Source organism: Ambystoma mexicanum, chromosome 6p (genome assembly GCF_040938575.1).
Source record: "Ambystoma mexicanum isolate Mex_15411 chromosome 6p, UKY_AmexF1_1, whole genome shotgun sequence".
In the NCBI taxonomy this organism is placed as follows: Eukaryota; Metazoa; Chordata; class Amphibia; order Caudata; family Ambystomatidae; genus Ambystoma; species Ambystoma mexicanum.
Window position 1 is genome coordinate 1396568269 of NC_090935.1, and position 22039 is coordinate 1396590307.

The window sequence follows — 22039 nt, forward strand, 5'->3', positions numbered from 1 at the left end:
AGGAGAGCTGGAAGCCGACTTGCCCCGACATTGCTCTCCGCGTTCACCGAAGCATTGGGGCTAATAGACACATGGCGCTCAATACTTAGCAATGAGGCCGGCTTCTCCTTCTTCTCCAGTGTGCATAAATCACTCTCAAGAATTGACTATGCTTTCATCCCCCGTAACACAACCCATAGGCTTCTATCAGCTGAATTCCTAGCAAGAGGAATCTCGGACCACTCTCCGCTCCTTATAACCATGTAAAATGGCTGCCGACACCCGGATAGCAACTGGTGCCTGAACATATACCACTTGCGGCTTCCTGAAATCGCGGAAGAACTCGAGAAAAAGACCACAGAATACTGTGAAATAAACTAAGGCTCAGTGGAATGTCCGATCTCGATATGGGAGGCATATAAAACTGTCCTTCGGGGAGAAGTCATCTCGGCGGTATCAACCCACCGAAAACGTCATGCCCAAAAGGTTAAGGAGGCAGAAGCGCAAGTATAAGAATGTGAACTTCAAATCCTAGCACATAACACCCAAGAAGCAAAGGAAGCCATGGTCACAGCACAGAAAGACCTCAGCAACATAGCTCTGGACAATGCGCAAACGGCCCACTGGCTGTTCCAGAGACAAATATATGAACAAGGAGACAAAGCAAACAAAACTCTGGCCTGGATAGAGAAGCGGGAACAAAGCAAAGGACAGGTGCGAGCTATCAGATCTCCGGAGGGAAAGTTGTTGAGGGAAGACACTGATATAGTGGAAACATTTGCTGCCTACTATATCAAACGTTATAGTCCACCTAACGAACACCCCACATTAGATCCCTCTTGCTACCTCGACCGGATTGAGATCCCGAAACTGTCACAACAGCAAACAGATCTCCTAGACACCGAAATTACTGAGAATTAAATACAGGAGGCGCTCGCACAGCTCCAACTGGGGAAAACTCCGGGCCCCAACGGCTTCCCGATAGAAACCTGGAAATGCCTTGGTGGCACACTATCGGCTCATATGCACCACATGTTCCTACGAAGTAAAGAACAAGGCGCACTCCCCCCAGACTTCAGAAGGGTGTGCATAGTTGTCATACATAAAACCGGAAACCCCCCAGAGGAATGTGCCTCCTACCGTCCCAATTCACTGATCAACGGAGAAGCTAAGGTCCTCACCAGAGTGCTAGCTAATAGACTACTCAAGGTGATCGAGACACTCGTCCACCCAGATCAATGTGGATTTATGCCCAATAAATCCACTCGCATGAACCTACTTAGAATACAACTGGCCCTGAGCAGAGCTGCAGAAATACTGTCGCCACTGGCCCTCCTGGCGGTGGACTTTGAGAAGGCATTTGACTCTGTGGGGTGGGATGCCTTATGGGCAATCATGGCCAGAATGAACTTCGGGCAAAGCTTCATATTGTGGGTCAAACTCCTCTATGCATTTCCAGAAGCCACTGTGAGGGTGAACGGCAAGTCCTCCAGACCATTCCCTCTGGGCCAAGCTACTAGTCAGGGGTGCCCCTGTCTCAGCTTCTTTTCCTCCTCACCATCGAGCCACTAGCAATTGAACTCAGATCAAACAAAAATTGGTCCGGATTTGCCTGGCCAGAGGGAGGGGAGGATCGACTCTCGCTGTACGCAGATGACCTCCTTATATACCCTCAGTAACCCAATTACCTCATGCCCGGATGTTTCTATTATCCTTAAGGAATACCAAACCTTCGCAGGCCTAAAGTTAAATGAGGCCAAAACCATTTACTTCCCAATCCAGGGAGGCGAGTGTGCGATCCCAGAGACTTGCCCCTATTATGCCTGTATCAGGGAATTTAAATATCTGGGCATACGGCTTGGCCCGACACAAGATGGATTCCTTCAACTCAACCTACAACCCGTATTAGAGAGGTTTAATAGAGATGTCTCCAACTGGCAATCACTCCCCCTTTCACTAATGGGCATGGCATCGCTGTTCAAGATGATGACACTCCCCAGACTCCTATACGTTCTCCAAAATGCCCTGCTCCCCATCCCCCAGGAAACCTTTACACTCATTGATAGGAACCTCCGCACACTGCTATGGGGAGGGAAACAACCCAGAATCGCCCTTAATACACTCCAAAGATTGGTATGTGAGGGAGGAATTGGTCTACCCTGTATATGCACTTATTATCTAGTGTCACAGATAGGGGTGGTGAATGATTGGTTACACGCAGACCCCACACTGCCACACATCTGTATTGAAATGGAGACCATGCTTTCAATACTGCCACTACATGTCTTGTATGCCACCAACAACCAATTCCTGACGCTACCAAGAATATCACGCCATATCCGCCATGCCTGGAGAGATGCACACAAACTGGTTGGCTGGAAAGGAAAACCAACACTATCCCAACCCATATGGTACAATGCATACCTCCCGGAAATAGTGAAAATGGGCTCTTTTGAACACTGGCGAGGAAAAGGGATAAACACACTAGCGCACGTGATCCAAGAGGGTTGCCTCCTAAGCTTTGATGCCATGAGAGACCAATTTGGCTTAGCACCTATGGACCGGTTTCAACACGCACAACTAGCTCATGCCATACACACTCAGTTCCCAGACACAACAACTATACCCCCCTGCTCTCCCACAGAGACCAATGTTCTCCCGCAACGAATTCTCTCCAAAGTCACCTCCACCCTCTACCAGGCCCTCAACTCCTTCGGGGCTAAACCATTAGATAGGCTGAAGGAAAGGTTGGAAAGAGACCTAGGTGTTCTGGAACCAGAAGACTGAATAGACGCATTAATGTCCCCGCGAGAGATTGGGATAGAAGCCAAGCTCAGACTAATACAACTTAGAATCCTCCACCGCTCATACTACACTCGCACAGACATGGCCAGATGGGGAGGGACCGAGGATGAGACATGCATTAGATGCAAGCGAGAGCCGCCCACCTTCTACCACATGATCTGGGACTGTCAAGTATTACAAGTTTTCTGGGGGGATTGCATCAATACGATCTAAACTGTCCTAGCGATGCCAATTCCTAAAGACCCCAAAATGACACTTCTAGGTATCTGGGGAGAAGTGTATTTGACAAAGTACGAGAAAATGTTTCTGGTGGTGGCGCTGGGGGCGGGTAAAAGGCTCATTGCTGCAAACTGGGGCTCTGCAGACCCACTAAAACCGAACTGTTGGAGAAATGAACTAAACAGGTGTGCAGCTTTGGAGCGCCGAATCTATAATGCGTGGGGTTGCCCCCGTAAATTTGAAAATATATGGGCTAAATGGTTTGATGCTCACTGAGATCCATCCCTTCCTATTTCCCTTTCCCGCCCTCCCCCAACCGGTATTGCCAGCAATTACCCATCTCGCGATTGTATCATGGCTCCTCGGCCCTGCGTCCCCTTTGCCGCTGTCACTATTGTCTTGTTTTTCTGATGAATGCCTATGTTTATATTCATGTTGTTGTACTGTTTAAAGTCAAATAAACAGAGTTATTAAAAAAAAAAAATAGAATGGACTGCAACCATGATTCAGGGTTTCAATGATCTAAAGGAAGTGTTATCAACAGTCCCCATTTTTGCCATCCCCGATTACTTGCAGGAGTCTTACATATTTTCACACTTGAATGGCACACTTATGGCAGTGGTACTGGCACAAAAGAGCACAATGGACCACAAGCCAATGTCCTACTACATTGGCATGCTAGACTGTGTGATGCACCCACATTCCTCACAGAACCGTGCACTGACACAGACTTTCAACAGCATGATGGTGCAATTTATGAGGTTGAGCAAGAGGATATCCCAAAACCAAGGACAGCCCTTTAGAGGAAGGCGAGGTACTTTTTGTTGATGGGACAGCGACCATTGACCAGGACACAGGGCAGAGACATGTTGGGGCAGCAGTGGTGTGCCTAGAGGCAGATTACTATGAGACACTCATAATTAAAATGTTGCCCATGCATTACTCAGACCAGGCAGCAGAACTTGTAGCACTTACTGCGCCCACCCGGATACCAAATGTGCCGTAAAATTCCTTGTACATGAGGTATTCCCCCAATGGGGAGTATGTGATGTTCGGAGATCTGACCACAGCACCCATTTTTTCAATGAATTCTTTAAGAAAATCACAGCACTATTGGGCATCAAACACTGCATGTGTTCCATTTATCACCCCCAAGCAAATGGGATTGTGGAATGGATCAATGGCCTCCTTAAGAGCAGGCTCTCTAAATTGTGTAACACCCTGAAAAAGAACTGGGTATTCTGCCTACTCCTGGCACTGTTCAATTTACACACTCAGCCCAGCAAGGATGACCACCTCTCCCCCATGAAATATTGACTGGCAGATGAATGCAGACGCCCTTCACTCCTGTGAGAAGAGCATCAGATGCCCAGAGAGCTGCAACAATTCAGAGGGAGGAATTCAAGCAATATTTGAGACAACTAACACGTGCAATCAAGTGTGTGTCACGACAGATGGCACCAGCGCACACAGAGGATGCACAGAACATCACAGTTCCACCGACTGACCCAGCACCCTCCCAACCATTTTTGCCGGGGAACTGGTATATGTCAGAAGTTTTGTAATAAAATGGAACAATGGTAGGTTCCATGGGCCCTTCGAGGTTGTGTTGTCTACCCCTCTCGCAGTCAAGGTGAAAGGACTCTGATATACACCTATCAAACATTCGAAGGGCCCCACCCAATTCCACACCAACCTCCCAAAGGTAACACACGTGTCTACCTCATCTTACTTAGCTCAATGCTGACAATATGAGTGCATGTACAAGAGATATACAAACATGCATAGCTGCTAAAGGCATGAGTTATGTAAATTAAAATGCTCTCTCTCTCTCTCTCTTTCTCTCTCTCTCTCTCTCTCTCTCTTCATCCTCCTTACCCCTTCCCAGGTCGTCCTTACCTTCTTTCACCTCATTCCCGTGCCCACCCATCCCTTTGATTTACCAATTCTTGTTCCCACTACAGGTGTTGCAAACATGAAGACTTCAACATCAAATTTCTCATTGTCTAACTATAGAAATTGAATTAGCAGTACTAGAATGTATTCTTAACAGTGCAGCCTTCACTTTATGGACATTTTGTTTACTTTTCTCATATTTTGTTATGAATATATTAAGGGACTTCTTTTATCTGGGTAAGCCATCTAAAAGGGGGGGCACAAGGGGAACTGGAATGTAAATGAAAGCACACCCTTTAATTTAACTGAATTGACCCCAAGCCTGAACATGAATGAAAGCCCGAATGAAAGCACATCCTTTGGTTTAACTGAACGAGAAAACACAAACACATCTATGTATAATACACCCCTAAAAAGTGACTGCTATACCTGCATGACTGTGTGTATGAGTGTACTTAAATGTTTTAAGTATTACTTCCAAATTTGAAAATCCTTTTGTGTAGTACAAATAATAATGGAAATATCATGAACAGAAGAAGCAGATTGATAAGAAGACACATATCACACCAAAACAGAATAAAAAGGCAAGCACGTAAACTCAAATATGACGCATACCATGGCCTAGGCCTGGATGCGGTTGAAGATATCCATCATCCTGAGCACTCCAACAGTTGGTACTCTGACATGATTGCAGTGGGATGGCGAACAACTAATTGCAGTTGCTATGTGTGCTCCTTAATACCGCATGCAACAGGGGCGCCCATGGTTCTAGTACCATACAAGGTACAAATTATAGAGGCACAATGCCTAATTCATCTTGTGCTATGCAGGCTCAGGGGCACTTTCCAAGAACACAACGTCCATCTACAACTTGTAGATTCAGATGCCCAGAAATGCAAAACCAGTCTGACCAACACAAACTGTTTAAAACGGCCCTACCTGGTGATCAAAGGAGTGAACAACATTAACAACAAGTGACAAGAATTGACCCTCACTTGTAGAGCTGAAGGGCTTTCTAGGGTTTCCAGAAAAAATGTGGCCCTCGTGGAACAAACATGTGGACAGATATGGACAGAGCACGTCACAAAACTGACATGGATTGCAGAGATGAAGAAACAGGTGTAAGTGCACCAAGAAAAGACTTATGAACTGTTCTTTTTCAGTGAAGGAACTGTCTTTGTCGGTTCAAACGAACAATGCAACAGTACAGTGTTGATTCCAGACCTAAAAAAGGGCACTGCAGCAGTGATGGACTACTACTGGGTATGTGTCCAACAGGCATACTTGCACATCCCACCCTCCTGGAGGGGCTATTGTTTGCTAGCTATGCTACACTCAGCCATGTTAGTAGTCCCAGAAGAACACCTGAAAGGGGGCCACTGCCCAACAAAGCACCCACAGGGCCCCCAACCATCGCACCATAACACACACTGCCACCACCAGACTTTCACATCCTGCCTGAGAAAGAACCGTATGGCCAGCTGTGAAGGAGAAGGGCATTGAATAACCTATCAAAAGATTCTTCAGAACTGCTTGTACAAAAATACTGTAGAAATATAAATTGTTTAACTCAGCAGAGAAATTTTTTGCATCCTTGTTGCAACCCGGTGTGCAAGCACAAACCAATGCCAAATGGTTCCAGATCATGCGTTGGGAGCTGGTCCAGTTGGCTAATGACACCGAGCAAGGGTTCAACGTTATAAGGGTTGAGTTGCACACCCACAGGCTGATGACATTGCAAAACCGATATGTCCTCGATATGCTGACCTCAATGGAAGGAGGTGTTTGCAAAAAGATTGGGGGTTCATTTTGCACATTCCTACCTTCTGAAGATGCTGAAAATGGGACATTGTCACACATTATCCCTGCAGTGCATGATCTAGGGGCCAAATTGAAAATGCATGCTGGTGCCCAGGAGGAAGATTGGTTTTCACTCGTGTTTAGTTGGGCCCCATCCTGGCTCGGAACGTTGGTGAAAATGCTGGTGTCCATCGTCATGTTTGTCTTTGTCATCTTCTGCACGTGCAAGTTGGGACTCCGGTGTTGTGCCAAAGCCGTGCCTAATAGCGCAATGATGATGGTATCTGTTGGCATTCCACATACACCTCATGATACAAAGGAAGTAGAAGCACACACTAATCATCCCATTCCACACATTGTCCCTATCGCCTACAGAGACGAAGTTGACTGACTGTATCACACAACCATTGTCCCTCTCCCATACCCCGAAAATTACAAGGAAGACTAGTTTGACTTGGCTGGGGATGGGGGCTGCATATATATAACATGTACACCCAAAGAGTATGCGCGAACAGGAGAAAGCTTACGACAAGTGTGTACGGCCTGGATGCCGATAAAGGGAACACCCCCATATGAGGCTGCAGTAAAAAGAGAAAATGAGTGAAAATACAGGGAAGAATTTTTTATTGTTGCGAGAACGTTCTCAAGCAGCAGAGTCCTTTGCTGATACCTTTGTATTCTGTGCAATTAAACCTTGTTATCCTTGCAAGCAATCTCTCAGCCTTTTTCCCTCGAGGGCTGTATTCTTCCTAGCTTGAGCGTAAACAGGGACTTTCCTTCAGTACACATCACTGTCTGCTGGCCTACACAGCAGTGACAGAACAAGCATGCAGGGTATTAATGTCAATAACATGTACAAATAGCCAGACCCCATGATGTGCCCCCCTGACAGGCATACATCACCCACAGGGTACTCCTCTGTGCAATGGCCAATTAATGCGCACCTGCATGTACTGTTGAATGGTACATTCTTGTGGCCTGCCACTATTCATTGCTCAACAGGTATATACAAAAGATGTTAACCGATTACATAATTTTATGCTGAGTTGCATGTTCAAATTCTCACCTGTTCCCATGGGATGCCTTGCCATGATGCATATCAGAGCTGTCTGTCATGACACCATGTGGTGTGTCCAGACAGATGGTGCATCAGTGCCCACAGACCACTGCCGCGAATAGCAGTTGTGATGTTGATGCATTTACACTTGTATGGTGTAAGGGGTTACACAATACTCTACATGGTGGACAGACAATAGCCTATGGTGGGACATTATGCAGAGGTTGCCATTCTTGTAATCTGAAAATCATGTGTCTCTAGCCATCCCATGTAAACAGTAACACACATTGGTCCTGCCAATGAGTGTGCCTGTCTGCATACCATTACATGTATGTCTGTGGTAGTACTTCAAATATGATCATCCAGTTGAAATCAGAAGCACCTGTCTGACCTGAATGTCCTGTATTTGTCAATCAGTTGCTACATGACAGGCACATGCCTTATCGTTCACATCATTCTGGTGTACACTCACATGTACATTGGTCTGACTGTGTACAAGAGACATGCATACTTGTCCACACTTGGTCATCTGTCGGATGAGGAAAGACATGCCATCTACATCGCTCACTCAGATGTGGCATGATGGCCCTGTTGCACCTTGTGTAATGTGAGATGTAGGTCAGGGGGTGCAGGTTCACAGTCCAAGAATGCACGAACATGAACAATCACGCATCATCCTGGAATGATGTTCATAGACAGGGACTTGAGCCTCATTATAAGTTTGCCTGTCTGGGAACTACAGTACCGGTAAGCTTGCCGGTACCGTAGTTCCCGGACCGGCAAACTATGAGTTGTGCTCGCGGGTTGCTTTCTGCCCACCAGGTCTGATCTGGCGGGCAGAGTGGCACCCGCGAGCACAGCATGTCGGATGCACCGGCACCATTCTGAATGGTGCTGGTGCATCCGACCTCCCCATTCCCATTGAGCCCTATGGGGCTCAAAAGGGAATGGGGAGCATTCCATGCCGGTGCCTGCGAATGGACAATTACCGGGACCTGCAGGGCCATAATGACCCAGTAATTGCCCATTCATGGGTGTCGGAATTTTTTAGAAGTTTGGCGGCAGCATGCCGATTTTAACGGCAAGGCTACCGCCAAACTTATAATGAGGCCCAATGTCACTCATTACAAGTTTTCTGATATGGAGACAAAGGTGCCGGTAAGCTTACCAGCACCGTTGTTTCCAGACCAGCAAACTATGGCAAACTACGAGTTCTGCGGGCGGGTGCCATTCCTCCTCCAGGTCTGCCCTGGTGGGCGGAATGGCACCCGCCTGCAGACTTTCATTGAAACACCGGCACCGTCAATGGGACTCTATGGGACTGGAGAACAAGATAGTTACCGGCACCTGACTTACTGCCAGGCGTGGTTGTAATACCCCAGAGTTACCGACAAGCCAGACACTGGTAACTGTTTATGGATCCGGCAGTAGCCTGCCCGATTTACCGGCACACCTGTCGCCGGACTCATAATGAGGGCCAATTACTCCTATCCCAGAGGCATTACTGTAGGGAATGATTGTTGTACCTACATGCTACTCCTGGACCCTATAAGACCATCATTTGTCTGTCCAACAAAGATGCCTCAGGATATGTCTCATGGGCTCTACATCTGCACAGAGATAGCCTCCTCAGCATCATGGGTGGGGTGTGATCAAACGAACAGGGGTTTGCTTCTACTGACAGTGCTGGCATCTGCATCTCTACTCAGTGCTGGCCTGAAGCAAATGAATCCTATGTAGTGGCCATGTATCAAAGGTATGAGTCACAGTGGAATATTGCATTGGAGGAGAACTCTGTGATTGTTGCATGCCATATATATTCTGTACAGTATGGCACACTCATGGTAGATTCCTATGACAACTTTCTCAATTAATTCTTTGAGGCAGTATTGTCGTAGTGCTGGTGCTCATGGCCAGTCATTGACTGATGCTTCATCTGACAATGTCATGTGAATGGCGGTGTCATCACACGTGATGTTTAATTACTATGCATATCCCTGACTTCTGCTAGGTACACATCAGGGGGCTCACCCGGATGTGGAGCCACACACAGGGCGCCGGGAGACCTGGTGTTGACATTGATGTGACACGGCACACACTAATAGTCATATGTGTGTTCACTTTGCCACCAAATACCGGGTGCCCTACACTGTGAGGTTTGAGATTTTGACAGAGTTCACATCTTTGCTGCACACATATCACAACGTTCATTGTACATGGACTGCGCTCAGCACAACGATGCAATAGGCCATGCTGTCCTGGTCAGGGTTCATGAATGCACTAAGGTGACGTGTGGCAGTGGTTATGATTTTGTGTGGATGGGGTGGATGCCAATGGTGAGGGAATACATGTATGCTGTGTCCCAATGCAGCCACGGGAGCACTTTTCAAAGGATTTGACAGTTAATTATCTCAGGCATGCGGCATATGTAGTGATGGTGGTAAATGGTTGAACAGTATACATGTGTGTGTTGACTGGAGATGGTTGTCCACTTCTCAGTTTAAATTTTGTATTGTGTGTCATGTTTTCATGTTGGTAGTATCTGTGGACTGTGGACTTGGGTGGCTGACAGATGCCATGTGCTCCCCTCCAAACACAAATCTTACCCACTGGTGTGAATTGCTTGATTCACATGGATTGGATCCTATTGGATCCTATGCGCGTTGGACTTTACACCTGCTATCATGCGCCGGATGTGTCACAGGGTAACGTGTGTGCCTTACCCCGACGTGAGGATACGCGTTGAACTCCATGAATTTGGTTGGGTTTTCAGTGGAATGGCAGTGCAATTGCTTTGCGTGGACCATCCCCCTAAATGCCCACACTTTCCCTTGTTCTTCCTCATTCTGCATGTTCCGCCCCCTATTTGGGTCTCTGCATAGGCCCTGCCCACACTCTCTGAGGAGTCTCGCGCAAGGCGTTCAACTGCTCGCAGAGACATGTTGATTCTGAGCAAAGACCCTGCAAGGCCGGGAAAGTCCAGCAAAGTCGTTTCCATTAATTTCCGAACAGGTCAGGCACGCAGAATGGCCACGCAAAGTCACAATTCGCCCCACAATACATTCCATGAATCAGGAGTCTATACAAGAGCTAGAATGACCAATATAGTTTGCATCTAGCATCACACTGTGCAGAAAGTCGAGCAGTGCCATTAGCATAATGTTTTGCTTATCAGTGGTGGGGAAAAATAAATAATTCAAGCAGTAGTCACCATAATGACAATGATACTCACATTGCGGCTAAGAGCATTTAGTGTGTTGACCAATATTTCAAGTGTCAATGTGAAGTACTGTCGGACCCGAGCAGTAAACACAAGAAAGAAAATGTTACCCTGCGAGGAGCTTACAAATCTCGTAACATACTCAAGTATTGATAACATACCTTGACACCTTTATAGAACAGATGAATCACCAGCAGGACTTCTAAGCGAGAATGCCCAGACAGCCCTGCTTAACATGCTATGCTAACATAACTGTTAGTAACGTTGTATGAGGGCCTACTATATTGAAGCAAGATGGCCGCCATCTGTCATCACAGCTCCTTGATCCCAGTCTGCTACACTGTGACATAAGGCCCAGCTGCAACGAGGACGTGGTCCTGGGGTGCAGGATGGAATTCAGGATCTGAAGGATGTGACTGGATCCCACAAGCTAGTTTTGTAATCTTCAGCATAGAATAAGGGCTTTTCGCTGATAAAACGGTTGAATAGTCACACATAACGATGGGATTTTACGGCATAGGTCTGGGTTTAGGATGATGTTGTTGTTAAACATAAAGGGGACATTCTGAAACATGTTTGTGATGTCACCTTGATGTTCCCTTCACCTACACATGCTCGCGAGGGCCCCTGAATAGTGCTGAAACTCTGTGCTATAGGGAATAAAAAAGGTGTCAATTGTTCCAGGTGATGATGGCATGTTCTGCACAGTGATGTTACAATTTTCTCAAAGCTGTCACAATGAGACGGAACAGTTTCAATACTTAAACAATAAGAACCTATTACACAGGCTTCAAGGCAGTATTCGCCTTGGGCCTAAGTAATAGGCCTTTGCCTGGCTCATGCTTTAACAATGCCGTGGGCCTTACCAACTGGTGAAGTCTCTGGAATGTGTTATTCATTAATACTATTAGCACCATGTGACAATCCCTCGGGGACCTAAGAGCATTAAAAAACAAAAAAAATAGATATATCAGGCAGTGAGTGGCGTGCAGCCCGTGGAGGCAGGGAAAATAAACGGTTGCCATGGTGACGGAGGCAGGCCGACCATGGCAACTTTAGTGGGCGGTGGAAGTGGACTTAGCTCAGTAGTGGCGTGAGAATAACCGTTCACCACAGCAAAAGGCGAGAGGGGGAAGGAAGCGGAAGGGACAGGTGGAGGAATGGCAAGGCATATAGCTGATAGTGGCGGGAGGCCGAGTCCACGCAGGTTGCAGTTTGCTCCGAACTCTGATTTAGACAGTTACATTTAACCTCGAATTAAACAACCTGAGTGCCCGCCGTGCACGCCCAATTTACTAATGTGATAGTGTATTCATTTAATCTGCAACGGCATGGACACTTCTCAGTCTACCAATATTCCGACAAACCACAGAGAGATTTGTAAATATCTGTGACTAAGGAACATGGTCGAAAGCCATAAAATTGCAAATTAATTAGAGCATATTTACAGCTGAGGCATGCATTAAAATCCTTCACCGCACACATTTGACTTTATTAAAGCTATGTAAAAAGCAGTGCGAAACCAAAATATGTTAAAGTAGGATTTTTTATTGCGGCAACCAATTGTTCTGTGTTAAGTCAGTATTTTAATGCTTCCTGGAACCTGACCGCAGTGGGTCAGGCATGTGACACGGAGTTCTGATCTGTACCAGAAGTGGCTTTGAAGAAAAATCTATTATTATGTTGGCAGAATCATTAGGGACCAGCTAGGTGCACATTTAGACGTGTAATGCGCCCCTCTGGCAAATGCGTTGTTATGACCAGCTAATCCGCCTGCTCAGCATTTCTTCTGACATGCATCTTGATTTGTAATATGATATATGTTTACACCAGTGAATGTTTTAAAATCTATAAGACTAAAGAACGATGGAGTTGTCCACTGCCTGAGACCATCTGGTACAGTATTTTGTACAAAAATGCCAACATGAAATTGGAAAATTATGAGTCCGGCTGCCCGCAGCTAATTATTTATTTACTGATGTTAGCCCGCAGGAATAAATAAACAGAAAATGTTTAATGTTCGTGGGTTATAATTATCTTTCTTTTACCGGAATGGGTAACAGATTTGAGGGGTCAGAAACGAGGCAGCCAATCACCTGCCTAATGATCTTATAAAAAGTCCAGCTCTTTTTTTTTTATATAAGATTAATGAGCAGTATGTATATGGTTTGCTAAATTCAGAGCATGATCCAACCAAAGATTAGCAGGTGTTACCTGAAGATAATTATATGGTGTGCCATTGTCCCCTAAGCGGTTCTGGCATGCATGGTACATACAGGCTGTGTTTGCAATTTCCCCTCCATGCAATTTTGGTTTTCATTCTGAAACGTAGTAGAAAACTAACACGTAAAACCTACTGCATGTTGTTCTCCACTTTATTCCGTAACAACTGTAAATCCCTCCATCAATTAAGGATTGCGGGAGGCATTTCCAATGCATGTCTATGGGATATGACTACTTTTGAAAGGTGTAAAAAGCGAGGCAGATTCTGCTGGAATCCATTGGTTTCAAGTATGAATGAACATATATGCTGGCATCAGTGGCACAACACAATTGAGCTGAACGGGCTTCAGCCCCCAACCCCTGAAATGTTGGGCTATGTTGACTGGACCTGGCTGACATACAGAGCCGTGGATGGACAGAACAGGACACAAACGTTAAATACGTTTGCCCCTCCCCCAGCGTATCTGAAGTTAATGCCTCTCCCAACATTTGAAGGTTTACCGACTCACCCCCCAATCCCCGTGAAATGTAGGTTTTGTTTTCCCCCCTGACTGGAAGTGTCATTTTATCAAGATCCTAAATTTTACTGGAGAAGACTGTGAACACGTGCACTTAAGTGCAAAATCTTGATTACATTTCCAAACATGTGAGGAAATGCAAGTAGTAAAAAATAATAGAATGTGTGCTTGCTCTTCAGCTTTCCACTGCTTTGGAAAAATGTGCATTACTCCTGTTATTCACGATTTCTGGGGTGGCGTTTGTGGTGAGGTGCCATTTACAATGGATTTCGGCAGAATCTGTTTTCTTTTATTAGGGGGCAAATTCAGGTGGAATCCATAGGAATCCATTGCATTATTGACAGCATGAAAGTCACATGCTGATGGTAATGCTATGGGATTTGGAAGGCATATTGTTAAAGATAGCGCACATTCTTAGTCAGCTCAACTTTACCAATCCACATGACAAATTAATTAAAACCCCCCAGACCGGTACAAGGAGTGGGAAAATAATTCCCACTACTTTTCCCACCACATATTACTGATTCGGGGGTTAGACACATTTCTCTTTCCATTGCCCTCACTCTTACTCAAAACAAAAACGAAATTCCATGAGATCCTCAAATCTCATGGAATCAAGCTGTTAAGACAAGGTAACATTTATATACACCTTTTTTAAAGAGCAATTAAAATTGCAAAGTGAGCCTCTCTGTCAGCAATACCTTAAAGACTAATATCACCTAAAACGATTGTATAAGTGTGTGTAATATGTCTGTTTGCACTGGATACACAACGTTTGTTCTTAGCCAGTGGTATGGGAGGTCAAGGGCACACTGGATTTGAATGGGGGCAATGCATAACTACCAGGTGCCCTGTTGACATGTATGGTGGTTTCAGCCAGCCCTGGTATTGCATGTTGGGACTTGTACTTCCACTGTCCTATTGAAAACATCAGTCTACAAGTCACATCATTTGATATGCAAAACTAGCAGTGACTGCATTCATAACACATGGTATTGGGGTATCTATTACAAAGGCTTGATGCAGTACCTGAAAAGTGAATTGGCCCCTGCCACTCCAATTGTTGCCAAAATCATTCTATTGAAATGCAGGATTCCCACACAACTCAGGACAAGTACGTAGGACAACCTTCCCGTTCAAGAGAAACAGCATATTCAGGGGTGGGTCATCCATAATGGGAGACAAGGCATTTCCACCTCAGTCCCCATTTTGGATGAGCCAACCAGCCAGCCCAGTGAAATCACTAAGCACTCTCTCAGCATCAGCAGTCATATGAGGGAGTGTTATTGAGCAGGCTTGAACTGTCAAAGGGAAACATGGGTTTTCTTTAAGAGTTCATGTACCCCAACACACATGACCAATTGGCCATGCAAAGCCAGGAGTGCTTTGCTTCCCCAGCCTTGCATGGACCATTGGGATGTAGGCTGGGTTACTGAAGCTCTGAATGTGCATAGGTCATGCTAATGTGCCTCGCTGACTTTCAGAGTGCCTGGAGCATAGTGCATGGAGTGTGCCGGCTCCTCCACACATGTGCAGGAGACAGGAAGCACGCAATGCTTCCTGATGCACCTACACCAAGCACAGCAAGCCTCACCTTGAAGCCTGATTCACGCACATCCCTGGAAGGTAAACTGACGCAACTGCATAGTGCTCATACCATGCACACGTCTTGCTCTGCAACACTCTTATTCAAGTATACCCAAATGTATAGGTCTAACATCTCTAGCCTTGTTTCATGCTGTTCGGACCCCTAACACTCCTATGCCTGCATCCACAGTTTACGCCAGAAGCCTCCTCCCTTGCTAGTACACACTATCCATGACCATCAGCTTTGTATCGCTGCCGGCACATTGGTTCAAACTGCTGCCCAGACCTGCAGGAATCTCCTTTTGGGAAACCCTACACACCCTGCACTATGGCCAACCACAGCCCCGTCCTCCACACACCACAACTAGCACAATGACTTTGCCCCCACTATGCCCTTAGCTAAACCCACCTCCTTCTGTTGTAGTCCAAATTGGACATGTACAAATATCACATTAATGATAACGCCAGACTGCTATATAGGTCTTACTCCATTTAATATCTTATTCCATCTGCCTTTTCCCCAAGCCAACACATTCCAAGTTCCACCAGCCCCATTCCACATTGTTAAGGATTTCAATCAGGCGATACACTCTGCTCCCGGCCTAGTGTACAGCGCAATGGAAAAACCTATTTAATATATAGGGCCTCATTACACGGGAGGCGGTAAGGGTTTACTGGTACCGGTATTTTACCGGTACCGGTAAACCCTTACCGCCTTACTACGAGGTCCCTTTGCGGGTTGGGGAATTTAACGCCTGCTTTTTGCAGGCGTTAAAAACCAACCCGCAAAGGGACCAGGGAGCTAATTACGGTACCGCAATTTGCGGTGCCGTAATTAGCACCTTCCCCATTCCCATTATGCCCTATTTGGCAAAAATGGGAATTGGGAAGGGCAATGGGGGAAGGGGGAATTACCGCCCCACCAACCTTGGAATAGCGCGGTAATTCCCCTTTCCACCAAGGCGGTGCCGGTATTTTACCGCCATGGACCAAGGTGCTAACAGCACCTTGGTCCACCGCCATCCGTGTAATGAGGCCCATAGATTCAATTATTTGAAAGATGTACCACTCGTATCACACCCCTTATTTAAGAGCACCCCGGGTCACGCTGGACCAGAAATCAGGCTGTTTTGTAAAAGGTATTATTTATTTACTTAGTTAAGATCAACATCACAATATATATATTTTAATAGGTAAAGAACAACAACCAATGGGGTGACAGAACACTGAATAATATCTTTAGTATACTCGGAATAGGTAATAGGCAAAACAAATGAAGCTGTGAAAATAATACTTTTGTGTTGGTTCAGATCAGATAGCACAATGGTTAGAAATTCCCCCTGTAACACTTCTCAACCCCCGATAGGCAATGCAAAGAGATGGAAGGTGAGAGCAGGTATTCAGGAATAGTACAGGTCAAACAGTGTCTCACTTCCCCCTTCCCCCTTTGCACAGAAAGAGAAAATCGAAGTGGGCATTTCAACTGTCAGGTGGACTTTTAAAGTGGCTGAGCAAGAACTCTAAATGTATGGAAAAATGCCCAAATTGTTGTAAATTCCTATGGGAGCCGCTTTCAACAGTTGCACACAAACATAAGCAATGATTTAGTCAGCAGAAAACAATGGTAATCTTAAAAACCATGTTGGAAGCAGTTTGAATCTATTTTACACGTGTACAAATTCATTAAAATGAAAATTTGCAGCAAACTTTTCAGTGCGCGATATTCGTGAGAAACACATTGATTTGGGTTCAATGGATAGGTACAGATTTTAGCTACAAGTAGGAGTTGACATTTTGTTTCTATCACAAAACTGAGGGAGTTACAGATGTTTTTGTGAAGGTCATTTTTTTTAAATAGGCGCGAGAATTGAAAACAGTAATGTACTTTTAAAAATGACAAATGGGTTTGCTTACACTATATTATAGACTAGTAAAAAGAGTTCCACACAGGAAGGTCATTTACGGCCGATCATAACAGTTCTGGTGTGATACTCTGCTTTCTGTTTGGTTTGGGAATTACTTTCTTAATCAATAAGCATTTAGAGTTTAGGAACACATGTGAGAGAAGAGTCCGTGCAAAGATAGTTCTAACAATACTCGGTCTAAATGAAAGCTAGGATAGGTATAAGCTAGGGACAAGACTATGCAAAGTACATACGCTATATGACACAGTCCTTCCGATTTATACTCACTGGATACGTTTTAAAAGAGGACCGTCCGAATTTTGGACAGTCAGGATTCTGGACCGTCAGGATTCTGACAGCTGGGTACATCGGACTGAACAGGGTCAGCAAGGCCCTCTGGTCACAGCATGGCACAGGACTGGACTGGATTTGCCCTTCTTGGTTCTGAGGATCTTTCAATTCAGCAGGCAAGCAGTAACAGCACAGCCCGGCTGTATTATGTTGCTTCTCCTAGGCTTTTGGGGTTCTGTTCTAGAATTTGAGGCTTAGCTGAGGATGGTTCAGCTATGCAGTTGGCCCTTGCTTTACCAGGTTCCTGGAGTCTGGAACAAGGAAGATGTAGATTTAAGCAGCAGGGTGCTCCACCAGCATCAGGAGATTGAGTGGATCTGTCTGTCCCTATGTCTGGTGAGCTGTCTCTATTTATGCTATGAAATGACATCATAAAGGGGGTGTGTGGGCCAGTTTATCTAAGCCCGCCCCTTTGTGCTGGGATAGGGTCAATACTTCATCTCTGCCTTGCAATTTGAGTGATTGGCTCAAGGCTGGGTGATGTCAGGTTTTATGATTTGCTTTACAATCCTCAGAGACCTCCCTTTAGCCACTGGTCTCAAAATCAGATTTTACCTTAAATGTACATTTATACATTGGTCACCTTTATACAAATCACACATACAGATGCCATATTTTACATAGCAGCTATTCCTCAAAACCCCCTAGCTGTGGGATCATGTCTCCCCTATCCACAGAATGTTGCCCTTTTCACTGTGAACACACTTTTCAATTTGTATGCAAGTTTTGACAAATGCGTGTACATTTTCACCATGCTAACAGTCATGCATTTTGCGTAAAATCACATTTCTTGCCATTCCTTTCCAGAACATGTCACACGGTTTTGCCGCCTCTTAAAACGTGCAGCCAGAAATTAAATGAACAACTCTGTCATCTTTATATTTTTCACCATTTTGACTAGCAATTTATAAGTGTTTTAAAAAGTGTTCTTTGTTAATGTGCAGCCACAGATGGTTCCTTGGGTCCGCCTCTTTTTGTCTCTCTGCAGTCCAGGACAGGCTCCTTCTTGTTTGTTCCTTGCAGAGGCCATTTACGACCCTCTTCACACCTTGAGTTTCCTGAGCTGCAGCTTACCATTGTTCCTTTTTCCTCTGTAGACCAGATTCTATGCTACCCTGCAATTATCGCCTCCCCGTGAATTCCTGCTGAGGGAAGGCCTTCCTTCTGTTGAGAAAAAAAACTGCTATTCCAGTTTTGCAGCTTCAGCCAGGTTTAATTTAATTGTTAAATTCTTTTGGCTTTTCCTTAGCACAAAACAAACTTGTTGTATCAAATAACAAATAGAATTATCATTCAAGATTTTAAACCTGTGGGTTCAAACACAACTATAATATGGGTTACTATCAGTAACAGGCCTCTTATATTGCAAACATTTGACTTTCAGTTTATAACATGTTAAAGTTTACTCAGGAATGCCCCTGCCCGCTGTCATCATAGGTAGCCCACTGCTGCACAGAGATTTTTTTACAAATCCACAGACATGCCACATTTGCTGTGAACATCTCTTTATGCTCTTACCCTTTCAGGACATTGTAAATTCACAGTGATTCTTTAAATTAAGTGAATTGTAGCACCCAGCGATAATTTTGAATATTTGAAGGTGTTCTGTACTGGCATTCTGAAGTTTCAGCAGCAAAGAAAGGTGATTTAAAGCAATATTTGGAGTTTCATTTAGCAAAGCATTGCTTTTTCCTTCTGCACTCTACTTTCAATTGCTGTGGAGCCCAGTGACACATTTCAGTAGTGAGAGCTCTGTTCCATCACTGACAACATGTGTGGCAGATTGGGCAGCCATCTTTATGTGCATTGAAAAGCGCAATTTTCAGGGGTTTTGGTGTGCACAAGGGTTTTGCGGCCATTTTGCTGTTTCTGGCCCCACTATAGCAGAGTGATGCAGCATAGCAGAGCAAAAGTGGGTCAATACATCCCACAACATTCCACTACATCTCCTATGCTACTTTTACACTACAAACCGCCCCCCCCTTACTTATCATTTACATTCATACCCAAATGCTCATACGTTTCATATTTACATTTGCTCAATCAAACGGGACGGCTTGCGAATAATTCTGTGAGGCTGAGCCCACTCAGCTATTTCATAAACTTCTGAGTTCTCTGAGCCTAGCGATGAAGACTCTCCAGAGCCTCCAGCAATGCAACCAACCAGCTCTACTTCATCTAATTCCCTGTCAATATTGTCTTCCTCAAAATCATCATGGAACATTCTTCGAAAGATTGAAGCATTCCTGGTTATCTCACAATCATCTCCCACTACCGTAATCATAGGTCTTTTAACCTTCTTCACTATTAGGGGCATCAGCCTATACTTGGAATCTAACTTCTTTCGTTGTCTCTGCTGGACCAACACAGTTTCACCAACTGACAGTGGATGTTCCTTTGCTTTCCTTTTGCTATCAGTCCATTCCTTGATTCTTTTTCTCTTCACACTCTCTCTCTCTCTCTCTGATCTCATTATCTTCTCTAGGGGTATAGTCCTCAAGCTGTGGAAGCCTAGTTCTAGGCTTGTACTGTATCATTAATTCTGTAAGTGAATACCCAGTCATTTCATTGGGCATGTTGCGATAACTCTGCAGCATTTGTGATATTGCCTGAGCCATTGACTTGTGGTCTACAACAGCCTTCTGCTGGGTCCATTTTATTGCATCCATAAACCTTGCAATCATGCCATTAGCCTGTGGCCACAGCTGGGTGATTTTCTGATGTTTTGAAACCTAAATGCACCACAAACCTTCCAAACTCCTGCCCTTGGAAAGATGGCCCATTATCAGTCTTCAAAAATGAGGGGGTAGGGTGGGCACCGCGCTGTTTAGATATATTCAGAAACTGTCAAGTGCATAATTTTTATAAATCAGTTTCAAAGGGAGCACACCCTGTAGCCATGGCACCAGGTTATGAATAAAAATCTCGAAAAATAGGATCGGAGTACCCTCCGTTCCTGAGTGTGCTCACTCGTGACTCTCCTTCCAGCGTTTATTTATGTTCAACGCACTTTGTTGCTTTTAAAACACTGTTGTTTAAGTTTATCCATAAAATAAAGATAGAGAGTAATACGTTATGTCACTCCAATATCATATCTTGTTTATTTTTTGCCTGACGCATCAGTGCCCAATTTTCTATCATTGCCAAGGCATTTGAGACTTCCGTCCATCATCAGGGCTGTGAAAGCGCTGAATTGTGCCACTGTCCCAGATGTCGATCTATGTGGCCTGTTCAGTCTCAAGAATCTTTGGCTCACTGCTTCAGATTTGCTGCTATCAGTCTTCACCACATTAGGAACACCCCACTCACTGAACAGTTCGTCCAAGGTTACCACCACATGATGAAAAGCTGTAGATTCCACATGTTTGACCAAAGGGAATCAAGAATATTCATCCACCGCCACCAACAGATGGCCTCCCTCTTCTAATGGCCCATAGAAATCAATGGCTACCCTCTGCCACGGACCATCCGGCAAAGGTACTACTTGTAGTGGACAGGCAGCTTTGCTTGACGCAGTTACCTGACAAGCAAAAAAATTACGTCTATATATGGAAACCATACTTGGTTTCTTAATATTGTTTTTGTATTTGCAACCCCACAGTGACCCTCATTTGCCAGAATCACCAGAGCCTTTTGTAAATATTTTGGGGCTACCAACTGGCTTCCCCTAAGTAACACCCCTTGGTCAGTTGCAGTCAGCTCATTACAAATACTTGCCAGCCTCTGCAGGTCTCTTCTAGCCACCCCTTCTTCTATTATTTCTTCTGTAGCTAAGCATCTCCACCTACCAGCTCTAGTAAGTCGAATAGCTTCTCAAATTGTGGGATCAGCTTTGCTCTTCTCTTCAAGTATCTCCTGCATGATTGCCGGTGGCAGAGCATTAAGGGATAGACATGATATGCACGACTCCGCCACTTTTTGCATCTCATTCTCAGGATTTCCTTTAGGATGCAGAGACAAATAGTCAGCTGGGTTGGCTCTTTTTCTGCCTTGTGAATGATGCTGTAATTATACTCTTGCAGACGAATGCCCCATGTCTCTATGTGTGGAGGCACTTCCAAAAAATGACAAGAGGGCTTGGTTGTCCATTACAAGAGTAAATGGCTTGCCGATGACAAAATGGTTGAATTTCTCACATGCCCAGACTGCAGCCAGACTCTCACGCTCCGCTTGTGAGTAGGCTTGCTTAATGTTGTTTAAAGCCCTACTAGCATATGCCATGATGTGTCTTCTTGGCCTCTTTTCCGGGTCTGTCTGAGCTAAGATGGCACCCAAACAAACCGGACTGGCATCCACGGTAATTTCAGTTTCCCAACTAGGATCAAAATAAGCAAGTTGCCGATCACCAGTCAGTTCTTTCTTGATTGTATGAAAAGCAACTTCACAGTCATCATTCCATCCGAATGTCACTTCCTTCTTCAACAACTGCCTGAGCAGAACATTCAACATTGCATAGTTGGGAAGATATCGAGCACAATAG